The sequence below is a fragment of the Mytilus californianus genome, unplaced genomic scaffold (genome assembly GCF_021869535.1).
Source record: "Mytilus californianus isolate M0D057914Y unplaced genomic scaffold, xbMytCali1.0.p SCAF_5, whole genome shotgun sequence".
Taxonomy (NCBI): Eukaryota; Metazoa; Mollusca; class Bivalvia; order Mytilida; family Mytilidae; genus Mytilus; species Mytilus californianus.
In genome coordinates this window covers 83,824,754-83,839,496 of record NW_026262701.1, presented here as the reverse complement: position 1 = coordinate 83,839,496, position 14,743 = coordinate 83,824,754, and positions in this window count along the sequence as shown.

The following is a 14,743-nucleotide window of genomic DNA, read 5'->3' as shown; positions in this document are numbered from 1 at the left end:
CTATTTTTGGCATTGCACAAGTCATGTCTTCTTTGACGTTAAAATACTTAATCCCTGGGATGTATTTTAGTTGATTTTAGTCTCTGATGCATGATTTTTTTTATTATTAATTGTTTTGGCTTTTAACTAGCTGTCAGTAACTGCGAGTACTCTCAAATCGTACTTTCTTTTTAATTTGACCTGTTGATACTATTTGTAATGCTTTTTTGTTATTTAATGCTAACATGGATCTTGTCTATATACCAATATAGTAATTAGTTAATTTGATTATTTGGTATTTAATTACTACAATTTTTCACTTCTTCGTACTATGAACATCAAAATTATTTCATTTTTCCTTAGATGCTGTTCTTGGACCTGTACAGGAAGTTTTATCTAGCACTAATTGTATATTTTTATTGTTGATATTCATCCCATATGTACCAAGTGTTAGATTAGTTTTATTGATATTAAAGAAATTTCTTGGTATTCCTAAACGGAAGATTTTATACACACAGAAGAAGAAGTATACTTAACAACAAAATTATTTTCATTTACCTGTGTATAATATGACGCAGGTTTCTTCAAAAGTACATGATGATTTTCTATAAATTGTTTGAAATTTCACAGTGATATCATACTTTAACTATGTTTAAACCTGTTTATTTACTTTTGACTTTAACTATTTATCCCTTGTAATTTTTTTATTAACTGTGTATTTGCGTTCAGGTGTCACAGGTCAAATTTATTCGTTCATTGTGTGTTAATTTACGTTTTTTGATTGAGTTAAGCCTTCCAATTGATATTTTATAGTGTGTTTTTCTATGTTATGATGTTATACTATTGTTTCAGAAAAAAAGAGAAGGTTTGGTACCATTAAAACGTTTAATCCCGCTGCAAATGTTTGCACCTGTCCTAAGTCAGGAATCTGATTACAGTAGTTGTCGTCTGTTTATGTAGTTCATACATGTTTCTCGTTTCTCGTTTTTATATAGATTAGACCGTTGGTCTTTCCGTTTGAATGGTTTTACACTAGTAATTTTTTGGGGCCCTTTATAGCTTGCTGTTCGGTGTGAGCCAATGCTCCGTGTTGAAGGCCGTACCTTGACCTATAATGGTTTACTACCTTATAAATTGTAACTTGGATGGAGGGTTGTCTCATTGGCACTCATACCACATCTTCCTATATCCATTTATATCATCAGAGTGTTTATATATATGTAAACATAACAGACGATAATATACGTCAACCTTGTTTCAAACCAGTTTCACCATTCCGTCATAATACCATTAAGACGTACACTGCACGCTACTTTGATTAAAGCCCTTTAAGGGCATACATTAATTTTGAACTGATCCCCAAGTTTTCCAATTTGCTCAATATAAATACTCCATTAATTGAATCATATGCCTTTTTTAAAATATCTATAAAGGCATCATGTAATAAGTACTTAAAAAGCATTTGTTTTGGTTCCTAATTATCTAATTATAATTGGACACAACTTTTAATGTTGATTTATTCAAACTTTAAAATATCTAAAATCATCTCACCAGCTGCTGTTTCTGGAAAACCACCTTCTGAAAAATTACCACATTGCATGCTAAAAAAGTCACATATGTGTACATAATCACAATAAAAGAATTACATTTACGTATGTTGGTCAATGTTATTGATAATAATAATTACAGAAGATAATTAACAGTGTATATAAAAGGCGAATCCAGTTTGTTCATTTTCACTGTTGTATGCGAGTATGTCTATTGTAGAATAAAGAATGATGGGAAAAACTGCGTTTGTTTACTTTTTGAAAATACAAAATAATAGATTTGAATGTATGTTTTAACAGAATTTCATTAGAATATAACTTTTTAATGTATAATAGCAGGATTAAAGTCCAAAAAGTGTTATTTAAGTAGCAGAATCCATAATATTGATTACTGAATGCGATTCATTTTAACTATAGATGCGATGAATTATCATTGTAAGTGCAATCATTTCTGATGAGGAATTTTTGGAAGTGCGATGAATTTTCATTCTCGTTTTATATGATTATTCGACATACAACAACTGGAAATAGTTTTTAAATGACTTTAATATTGATGATATTTACAATTTGAAATGCAAGCTAGTCGTAGATGTTTACTTGAATATACACGGGTTTAAACCACGTTCATATCATGAATATTTAAATATTGTTGGTGAGTTTGCTATTAGCTTGTCATGGATCCGAAAATTTACTGGAGCAGAACATCCATGAATATAACATTTTTCTACGACGAATTTTCTTTGAAAAGTTTTTTAACTCGCTTAAAAAAGCTTTGAACATTTGTCACGCCGTGTCATACATATTTCTACCTATTGATAGGCTTTTGCACAACGAACAGTACAAGAATGTACAACGAACACTACTAAAGAAAGAAAACAAACTACAAAGCGAATGAATCGTACAGTGTCAAAATTCTGAGGTCAGTTTTTCAAGTAAATGTCTTCAAATAAAATTAAATCAACGGGTTTCTCATTATTATTATGTATTTTAACAACAACAAAGCACAAAATACACGGTCGCGTTTAGTGAAAAAACCAACCAACTATGCTCTATTTGTATTTTAATCAAGTTTGAGTTACACATAGTGTTTGTTTCGCGATGTTTACAAGTAATTCACAGACCTGTCTATTTAAAATAGTCACATGGTGTTCATGTAATATAAATGATATACAATGCGGCCAGGAGCAGTAAACTTTGTTTTCATAAACATTGAATACTTAACTGAACAGTTAGTCAATTAGTCTTTGGTGTAAATATAAGAACGGTATATCTACCAACATTGCTTCGCGATGTAGCGATTAACGTCCGGAATCAACTGTACGGCGGTTATACCCCGTGGTATATAACCATTTAAACATGTAACAATAAACTGCTTTCAATATTTATTTGTATTCTTTCAATTGCGTATTGGCTTATTTGTAACACCGACTTATAAGAAATTCAAGCATATTTAAGGTGACTCGACTGTTGCTTGAACTTTCTTTACTGTACAAGATTTATACACAATGGCATGATAAATATCAATTATCCAGTCATCCAAGCATCAATTGTTTGTGCAAGATGAAAACGTTTCCACTCATTCGATCGTGAAATGAAGATCGTTTTGTGAATGCTCTTTGTTATCTCAAATGCATCCATTAGAGCTATTTTCCTAACACTTGTAGTTTAAAGGTTTGGTTGGCTTGCTTGCTTTGTTTGTATAAACGTTTGCTCAATCTTAATTACAATGCTTAGGAAACATTTACAAAATCAAGGCCAACCACACCTTTTAACTACAAGCATTAGGAAATAAGCTCTAATGACGTTTAATTTATTAGTATGCGATGTAGATTTAGACCGAAACAGAAACTTTGTTTTTCCGGTGATGTGGATTGGCTAAACTGTCCAAGATATATGTATTTAATGATGACGTGTCATAGGAAAGAATGATATGTTATCCTACATATAGATCAGGGAAAATTATTTGAGAAAATAGAATTGACTTTATTAGCAATAAATACTATGTTTAAGGAATTTATTGATATATTACCTCAGACTTTCACTCACTTAGTATGAATATATAATCAATCCTTCTGACTTCATACATTTTGTTAGAGAGTCGGCTGAATTAAAACTTTATGTAATGAAAATTAATTAGTTCCCGTCTGTGAAAATGCATCGCATATACAATAGAAATGAATCGCCCTACAGTGAAAATGAAAGTCTAGTATCATTATTCGACTGTAAACATGAATCGCGTAACGAAAACTGCATAGTAGAATTTGATCCAATATCAACAAGCTGAATAAGAAAACCGTTTTAAGTTAAACAACATTGATAATTATGTTAAAAGGTACATTTTTCTGCAAATTAAACTTAACTGCTACTTTTAAATCTCGTGTACGCTCTGTTCGTGAACTATTCTTAGTATTTATCTATTTGTGTATCAATTTTGCACCTGGAATGCTGTAGGCGCGATGAAAACCAGTCCGCATCTTATACCTATATCATGAATTTATAAAAACAGTACACATTATATATTATATCTTATTTTATTCAAAAATCTTGAATTTGTCGTCTGTTTATTTATCATTCTACATCAGAAATTCATCACGGATACAGTAGAAATGACATTTTAAGATTCGCACATTACATACACTGATTAAAGTAAAACGTAATTTGCGATATTAAATGATTCACTTGTACCGATAGTCTCACTGTGTCTAAACTACCCCGGCAAAAAATGTTTGGACTCGATGGTATCTAATATCGGGCACGGTGACGGAACATCAATAGATAGAGAAAAGGTAGTTTTCTGTTTATTTATTTGTTATTGTTATGATATCGAAAAATATTTATACATATATAACTATTTTCTATTGTGAGATGTAATATTTTCTACAACCGTTCTAGATTAACGGAGAAATAAGTAAAAATACACGTCAAAATGACGAATTGAGTGAACCTTGCCTCGAATTTGTTTAATTTCTCCTTAAATTTTCACATGGTACGGAAAGAAAGGCACGGAAAGAAAGATATTGACATGGAGATTGCAAAACTAGTCACTTTGAGCACCTCAATACTTTTATTTCTGCGTATGGAACGAAAGAAATGGGTCATGTCAAAATGGAAGCACCCGGTTTTGTCAATGTGTACAACCCGGTTTTGTCATAGGTTTCACAAGGCAGAACCCGGTTTGTCAAAGAAAAAAAAGGCATAATCACATAACATAATTGAATTTCAGCAATTAAACGGAGTTTGTTGGCTGGTTGGAACACGATTTCTTACAGAGGACAACTTATCATTTATTTGAATCTGTAAACACTTGAATTCCTACTTTATTGAAACAAAAATAATTATAATTTTGCTTTGCATTTAAAAAAAATACCCTAACTGCGAAATAGATAGAATTGAAGGTTAAACCGCAAATTGAGGTTTAAGCTCTCTATACCTATTTTTTATATGAATTATGTAAATTTTAGTGTTTAAACTTAAAATTAGAGTTTATGGTCTTAAAAATTGAAGAACGCACATTTGATATGTGATTTTCTTGAACAACAGGATGGTTATCTTTATAAGTAATCCAATCTACCTAGGGGTGTACTATTTCCTATGATCGTTTAAAATAAATCTTCTTAAGGCTAAATGTTCATTATATGGCATGATAATCAGACAAATATATATATGCTTGCAGAATCGCCATAGCAAATGAATGTTTATGGTGAGAAAAGGATTACAATAATCATGCATTAAAAATCAAATCCATCTATCCCTAATTGTAACTATAATACTAAGCATAAATTAGTATAATAGTCTCAGGCCATCGAGAAAATGCAATAATGATTATTAATAGTTGTATAAATAAACGGTTCTGTTATCTCTCCATTGTGGTATGATTATCGTACATTGACGTTGGTCAATATATTATTGACAATATATAGGGACGGATTCAGGTTTTTTCAATGAGGGCGTAATTCAAACAGCTTACATACCGCAGAGCGTAGCGAAGCGAACAATGTTTTGGACGAATTAAGCTAAAAAAAATCGTAAAAAAAAAATTTAACTTTTTGGGCCATCATAGGCGGGGGTGGGGGCGTGTGACCTATACGCCGCCTGGATTCGCCACTGATGTTATATAACTAAATCGTATACCAACTTAAAATTTTATAAGAAATAAGAAAGCAGGGACACCCGCGAAATTGGATGTATGTGAGTAGGATTATCATGTTTATTCTAAAAATTCACATTGATATTTTGGAATTGTCGGAAATGCGAGCGCAAGGGATGCAAATTCGTGGCGGCTTGAACTATTTGTATGAAGCTTCATATGTCAGAAGTTAGAAGGCCTGAATGCAACATACCTCGCACACAGATCTTTTATGTAATAATGTTTCTATCTGTCATATGTCCATTGCCCTTGACCTCATTTTCATGGTTCAGCGAATTCCTAACAAAATGAATAACTGATAATGGTTGATATCTATGATCAAGGTTAACATTTCGTGTTCAAGTCCGTATCTCTAATACCATAAGTAATAGGTCAACTATATTTGCTCGTATGGCGCATATGACTATTTAAGTGACCTTGAACTAATTTTTTTGATTAATTGGTAAATGTTCAGGGTTTTTTTTTTGGTTGGTTTTAATGATTGTAATGTGTTCATGTCCGTCTGGCAGGTTTCATCAGACCTTGACTTTTTTATGGTTCCATGAACAATGTTAATTTCATGAGATACTTTTATTAAATTATTTATCTTACAGACCTTCAAAATAAATTCGATAACGATCATTCCAGCAGTCGCGACATGTCAGTGCGTACAGTCACTCTTGTATAAATAATACTAGTACGTAGTATTTATTTTTGTTAAAAAACACGCAATTGAAGTTGTTTTGCCATGTCTGATTAGTTTATCTCGTTCGTGTAAGCCTTAATTATGAATTTTTAGACTTTATTTTTAATTCAAGAACGGTGCAATCTTGTTTGGAATTCTTGGTTGGTTTTAGCTTACCTGACCCCAAGGGAAAAGTGAGCTTTTTTCATCACTTGTCCCCCGTCGTCCGTCGTCTTCTGTTAATTTTTTACATAATCTTCTCCTCTGAAATTACTGGGCTACAATACATTTATCAAACCTTATCCACAATCTTATGTCGGGTTTAAAAGGTTTAACGAACTTATGTTTAACTGTTTTTCATCATCATTGGGGTATCTAGTTTAAAAAGTTTGTGATGACCCCGCTTGTCAACAAAGATGGCCGACATGGCTTAAAATAGAACATAGGGGGATGCAAGTTTTGTCTATTATTTGAAAATAGCTATAGAAAGAGAAAATTTAACAGGGGCAGATATGCTCATAATGTTGAGCTCTACATTTTGTCCATACACATCAAAACTCTCACACGAATTCTTATAGAAGTTAATGTCCTTGAATGACAAATTTCTCCTTTTTTCCATTTTTGTCTGTTATCTTGAAATAAATAAAAGTTATATAGCAAAAATGATCAGCAAGACAATATATACGAATAAGTCGACTTGGTCGATATCCTTTATTTAAAATTTTAACAATTTCTTTGCGTTTTTGCCAATTATCTTACAAAAATCTTCTCCTCTTTAACAATTTAAATAAACTTGACCACACCCTTTAGTGAGGTATCTGGTTTGAAAACCCACATGATCAGCCATTTGTAAATTAATTTATTTTTTGTTTCAGGGTACCAGTGTTAACGTTGCTTTTCATAAAATAAACAAAACCGGGTTCTATACAAAGACAAAACCGGGTCATTGTGTAGTAAACAACATTGACAAAACCGGGTGCTTCCATTTTGACATGACCCATTTCTTTCGTTCCATACGCAGTAATACAAGGATTGAGGTGCTCAAAGTGATTAGTTTTGCAATCTCCATGTCAATATCTTTCTTTCCGTACCATGTGAACAATTTAAGGAGAAATTAAACAAATTCGAGGCAAGGTTCACTCAATTCGTCATTTTGACGTGCATTTTCACTTATTTCTCCGTTAATCTAGAACGGTTGTAGAAAATATTACATCTCACAATAGAAAATAGTTATATATGTATAAATATTTTTTGATATCATAACAATAACAAATAAATAAACAGAAAACTACCTTTTCTCTGTCTATTGATGTTCCGTCACCGTGCCGGATATTAGATACCATCGAGTCCAAACATTTTTTGCCGGGTAGTTTAGACACAGTGAGTCTGTCCTATGACAGAATGAATTGCTTAGTTAATGACAGTTTTAAGCATTATCTATATGATTTGGTTTATTCAAATTTTTCCAACATTATACATGTTAACTTTATTCAACATATGCATCCAACAATTGGTAAGTTTGTTGTTTATACAATGATTATGTTGTTGTTTTAATGAACGTTCACTGGGATCTGCATAACTTTAAACTTTCTTACGAGGATTTCTTTTTTGAAACGAAAAAATAACTATAGTTGTATTTACAAAATGACGACGAAAGATATATTTTATTTATTAGAGAAAAATAATCAAATGGTTTAGATTATGTCATTAGCTCATCACGTGGCGTCCGATGACCTTCGTCGTCCTTTAACTTTTGCAAAAATGACCAGTCGATCTGTAATAGGATTTGCTTTCTGTCACGATCCAGATGAATTTTATAGATATTTATACAGATAATTGTTCAGTCAGACATGTATATAAATAATATGATTTGTGAAATTGTCGTCAAGAACAAAGATTTGCACTTGCGGTCTTTGCGCGAGACGCCCTTCAGTGGCGGATCCAGGGGGGGGGGTCCGGGGGTTGTAATGGGAACATATATTTGGAACCCCCCCTTTTATCCTGGGTTAGGACCCCCTTTTATAAATGGCTGGATTCCCCCCCCCCCCCCCTGCCCTTTTCATAGTTCTATTGTACATAGTTTTACCATACGCTTTTATACATATATTCACGTTTGGCCTAAGTTTGCTTCACCTGTGTTAAAACGCACACTGATATATACATGTTCGCCATTTTTAAATAGTGGTCAGTCGAGTTCTTCGGACAGGTTTACACACCTATTCAGGTAGATTTATTTCTGCACGAGGTTTTGGTGTGGAAGGATGCCACACCCGTCAGATCATTTATATTTTGATAATAAGATTTAATCTACAGTAGTTCTGCTGGTATTTTTTGCACATTGTGCATCATTTCTGAGGTAAGCGTTTTATTCTTATATTTATTTATACTTTTTCTGATTCTTTTCATCTGATTTCTGAAACTTTCAGACTTCTGCCGACAAATTTCCATAATGTAAATTGTATAATTTAGAATGCTTTGTAAACAGATTTAAATATATAAAAACATGTTTTACATTCAGATATTTGCATTTTTACTAGCGAATAAGAACAAGCTTATTAAGTACGTATGGAACGCCATAGCTGTCTTATGTGTCTTTTTTATTGCTTTTCTATTACTGTGGATTCATTTATTTTCGTGGGTACCAATTTTCGTGGATGAAGGAAAACTCACATGTTAGTGGATATTTAATTTCGTGGTTTTGCCGAAGTCTTTATACAAGCCTATAGAAATTTTGTTATTCGTAGAACATTTAATTTCGTGGTTCACCTGTACCCACGAAATCCACGAAAATTGGTATCCAACGAATAATAATGAATCCACAGTATACGAAGGTGCTTTTCTATTATACGATGGTGCTTTTGTATTATACGAAGGTGCTTTTGTATTATACGATTGTGCGTTTCTATTATACGAAGGTGCTTTTCTATTATACGATGGTGGTTTTCTATTATACGAAGGTGCTTTTCTATTATACGATGGTGCTTTTTTATTATAATAAGGTGCTTTTTTATTATGTGATGGTGGTTCCCGTGATTAACCGGATGCGTGGCGTGTATTTGAATCTCACCGAACCAACATGGCGGCCATGGCTGTGAATACTAAAATGTTAAACGTTTTACAGAAATTAAACTTGCAGCAAGCATTTCCAAACTTTGAGAGAGAGAAAATCACTCCAGACATTGTATGTAGGCTTTCGACACATAAAATAGAAATATGAGGTGTATCTAGTAGGGCAGATATGATGAAGTTAAGAACTGAATGTGTAAAATATGGAACGTCTGCCCCTAATAAAATAAACTCTGAATGCGGCCCTCCGAAATTTGATATTCCAAAGTCTGTTCTAAAAAATGTTCTTGAAATGGATTTAAAATATCCGACATTTCTAAATTGTTGTTCGTGTCTGAAAGCACCATTTACCGAAGAATGTCCCAGTTCGGATTAAGCAAAATGAGTTTTACACAAATTGATGACAGTGATTTATACTTGACACTTGGACAAATAATGAAAGAGTTTCCATTGTGTGGCGAAACACTATTGCAACAGATGCTTCTATTAAAAGGCATAAGAGTAGAGATGGAGACTGAGGGAGTGTATGCATCGATTAGATACCGCCGGTGTACAGGCGAGACGTACTGGTAGGCTTCATAGGCGTGTTTACAATGTAATGGGTCCAAATCACCTCTGGCACATAGATACAAATCATAAACTTGTCCGGTGGAGATTTGTTATTGTAGGTTGCATTGACGGGTTTAGTCGATTGATAACATTTTAAAAATGTACCGACAACAACACATCAAGAACAGTTTTGGATTGTTTCTTCTCCGGTGTTGCAAAGAATGGGATACCCAATAAAGTTAGGTCTGACTAAGGATTGGAAAATGTTTCTGTGGCAAACTACATGTTGATTCAAAAAGGCCCAAACAGTATGGTAACGGGAAAAAGCACTCATTATCAACTGATTTAGAGACTATGGAGAGATGTGTATGAAGGTGTGCTTAGTTACTTTTACAACTTGTTTTATTTCATGGAAGATGAAGGTTATCTAGACCCACTAAAACTGACAAACTTAGCTGCTCTCCACTTTGTTTTCATGAACGAAATAAACAGGAAGCTGCAATTTTGGGCAGAGGCATGGGCTGGTCATAGACTACGCACTGTTAATTCATCTCCATTGAGCTTGTGGACTTCAGGTCAACTTCAAAATGTCGTAGGAATTACCGAAGGAGAAGCAAATTTGCAAGATTATGGAATTGAAGGCTATGTGGATCCAAATGATGTAGAAGAGGGCGAGAGACCAATATTTGGACCCCTTGCACACATGATAAGTGATCAATGCAGGTTGGATTTAACTTGACAATTGATAAGAAGCAATACTAACTTTGGAATAGATTAGTATCTTGAATGTTTGGAAGTCATTGAAAGAAATAACTAAACTGGTTATTAAAACTTATTTATTGCCTTCATATCTTGAACGTAAATGGATAACTGCATAACTTCTTTATATACTTAATCTTATAAAACCCCATGACTTTTCAGCAACTTCAAGCTTGTAACTGTATCATTTTGTGTAGAGGTAGTACATGTACAATGTACAGATCTGTATATCCTCTAACTATTTTAGTATTTATTATAACCAATTTTTCTAACTTATATGGACGCTGAGTTGGCAATTGTATTGTGCAAGTCTTTTTGCTGCGTGTCTTTCGAATATTGATAGGAAGTCGAGTAGATTGAGGGGCAAGGTTAGTGTACCCATAAACATGGTTCAACCCCACCACTCTGCCAAGTTTTGCCAGAGTGCCTGTACCAAGTCGGGACTTCTCTCTACCTTCTGTACATTTTCCTTTTTGTGTTGTCGCTGTATGTAAAATTGAGAATGGAAATGGGGAATGTGTCAAAGAGACAACAACCCGACCATAGAGCAGATATCAGCCGAAGGGCACCAATGGGTCTTCAATGCAGCGAGAAACTCCCGCACCCGGAGGCGTCCTTCAGCTGGCCCCTAAACAAATATGTATACTAGTTCAGTGATAATGGACGTCATACTAAACTCCAAATTATACACAAGAAACTAAAATTAAAAATGATACAAGACTAACAAAGGACAGAGGCTCCTGACTTGGGACAGGCGCAAAAATGCGGCGGGGTTAAACATGTTTTTTGAGAAGTTTTCAGAAATATTCCTTAATTTTTCAAAAACTTAACAAGATATCTAAATTTACCGATCACAGAAGTTGTAAAAGAAGTATCAAAAATCAACACATGCCCTCAATACTTTGTTATTTAGTAAGTTTCAAAATATTGTCGTGATAATATGAAAACTTCATTTTGTCATAAAATGTTCCAGACCGAAACCTCTTCAATTTTCCTATCTATAATATTCAGAGTTTCCAATCTCTTGTTCTATATGTCTCTACTTCAACTAACTGTAATCGGTTCGGTTTAGACAGGTTTTTCTGTGTCACAAGTATTGCGGGAGTACACAAGTCCATTGATTTTAAAAAAAAATGTGTCGGCAAGCTTTAGCGAACATGTACTTTTCGAAACTGTCCGAGGTACTAGTATGTAGCTGAATGTACTTATTTTTACTATTAGACTTGGGTTAAAAGCATTTTTAATGTAATGAAATCAATGCTAATATTTGCGAAAAAGCTTTCCAGTGATTAAATTTGGCTATATAGGAGTATCACCTATCTTGAACTTGAGCTAAATTTCATTTCAAGGCATCTTCTACCGTTCTCCCACTAAGAACAGTCTCCGACTTGTGTGGTGATGCTCATCTATAACGCAGAGGTGTTTATCTAAAGTTAGTCTATCAGTAATATTTGAATGTTCTCAGTTTTTTTTAGTAGTATCACTGTTGAGGGCCAAATTCGAGAAATTTTCTAAGAGGGTTTGGAGAGCATAAACTGTTATCATAGAGATATGTCTCCCTTTTTGGTAATTTTTATAATGCATATGTTGAAATTAAAATAGCAACACTTTAACATGCAAGTTTTGCAAATATTCAAAGTCAATGAACCATGACTGAAGGTGCATGGCTAAACAATCTCCATGGAAATGAGATGTGCCAATGCTAATACCAAATACCATTGACTTATCATAATTCCCTTTAAACAAACTTAAACACAAACTAATACATGTAAACTAAGCAAAATTTCAAAGTCAATAAACCATAACTGAGGGGGCAAGGTCAAATTATCTTTGTGGTAATGAGGTGTACAAATTTTATGACAACTGCATACCAAATATCATTGACCTACCACTGGTGGTTCCCGATAAACCAACCTAATCACAAACTAATGCATGAAAACTAAGCAAAAGCTTAAGTCAATAGACCATGACTGAGGGGCGGGGCCAAATAATCTCCATGGAAATGACATATGCCAATGCTTATACAACTGCATACCAATTGTCATTAACTTACCACTAGTGGTTCCCCATAAACTGACCTAATCACAAACAAATACATTGAAATTAAGCAAAAAATTCAAAGTCAATAGACCATGACTGAGGGGGCGGGGCCAAATAATCTCCATGGAAATGACATATGCCAATGCTGATACAACTGCATACCTATTATCATTAACTTACCATTAGTGATTCCCCATAAACTGACCTAATCACAAACTAATACATGACAAGAGTGCACACACTGAAATGTCTCGCCTTCTTTACTAAACATTGATAATATGTTGATAGTCCTAAATAGAAAGCTTAACTATCACATAAACATGAGTATAAAAATCAGGTCAAGGTAATATAAACCAAACAAGAAATACATGTACACCTTACAATTATTCCATACACTAAATATAGTTGACCTATTGCTCATAGTAAAAGAAAAAATAACCAAAACACAAAAGCTTAACTATAACCACTGAACCATGAAAATGAGGTCAAGGTCAGATGACACCTGCCAGATGGACATGTACACCTTACAATCATTCCATACGACAAAAATACTGGACCTACTGCTTAAAGTGATAAAGACTTCACCACCAAAAAGGGCCCGAAGCGCCCTATGTGAGCTTATGCCATCACTTGGCGTCTGTCGTCGTCCGTCGTCTGTCGTTGTCGTCGTCTGTTGTCGTCTGTCGTCGTCTGTCGGCGTAAACTATTTCAAAAATCTTCTCCTCTGAAACTACTGGGCCAAATACCTTCAAACTTTAACTAAATGTTCCTTAGGGTATCTAATTTATAAATTGTATCCGACGTTTTGATCCATCGACAAACATGGCCGCCATGGCTAAAAATAGAACATAGGGGTCAAGTGCAGTTTTTGGCTTATATCTCAAAAACTAAAGCTTTTAGAGCAAATCTGACATGGGGTAAATTTGTTCAATTGGTCAAGATCTATCAGCTCTGAAATTATCAGACGAATCGAACAACCCATTGTTGGGTTGCTGCCACCGAATTGGTAGTTTTAACAAAATTTTGCAGTTTTTTGTTATTATTTTGAATATTATTATAGATATATATAAACTGTAAGCAGCAATAATGTTCAGCAAAGTAAGATCTACAAAAAAGTTAATATGACCATAATTGTCAATTGACCCCTTAAGGAGTTATTGCCCTTTAAAAACAATTTTACATAATTTGTTCTTCAAGTTTGCTAACATTTAAAAATCTTCTCCTCTGAAACTACTGGGCCAATTACCTTCAAACTTTAACTAAATGTTCCTTAGGGTATCTAGTTTATAAATGTATCTGAAGTTTGTATCCATCGACAAACATGGCCGCCATGGCTAAAAATAGAACATAAAGGTCAAATGCATTTTTTGGCTTATATCTCAAAAACTAAATCTTTTAGAGCAAATGTGACATGGGGTAAAATTGTTTAATTGGTCAAGATCTATCGGCCCTGAAATTATCAGACGAATCGAACAACCCATTGTTGGGTTGCTGCCACCGAATTGGTAGTTTTAACAAAATTTTGCAGTTTTTTGTTATTATTTTGAATATTATTATAGATATATATAAACTGTAAGCAGCAATAATGTTCAGCAAAGTAAGATCTATAATAACGGTTTTTTAATATCATTATTTTGCTGTCGTTTTGATGACATCTTTTGTAATTGGCCAATTTGAATAATTTTAAACGTCTATTTGAATATTCTCAAAATAAAAACTAATCATAGTTATCATTTGATTTTAACTTTATTTAAAGTTCTTTCTATGATTCTTAGATAACACATCGTTGGTAACTCAATATATAGGAATTTAGAAGTTTGAGCTCTCTAACGGAATGAACTTACCAACAGGAAATGCTTCAGGCTGATCTGAAAAAAGTACCGGTATATTAATATTAATATTTCAAAACAACAAAAGAGTATAATGATTAACTTTAGTTGGATTAATGAAAAAGAATTCTGGTATAAAAAATCAATGAAACTGCAAATGGCC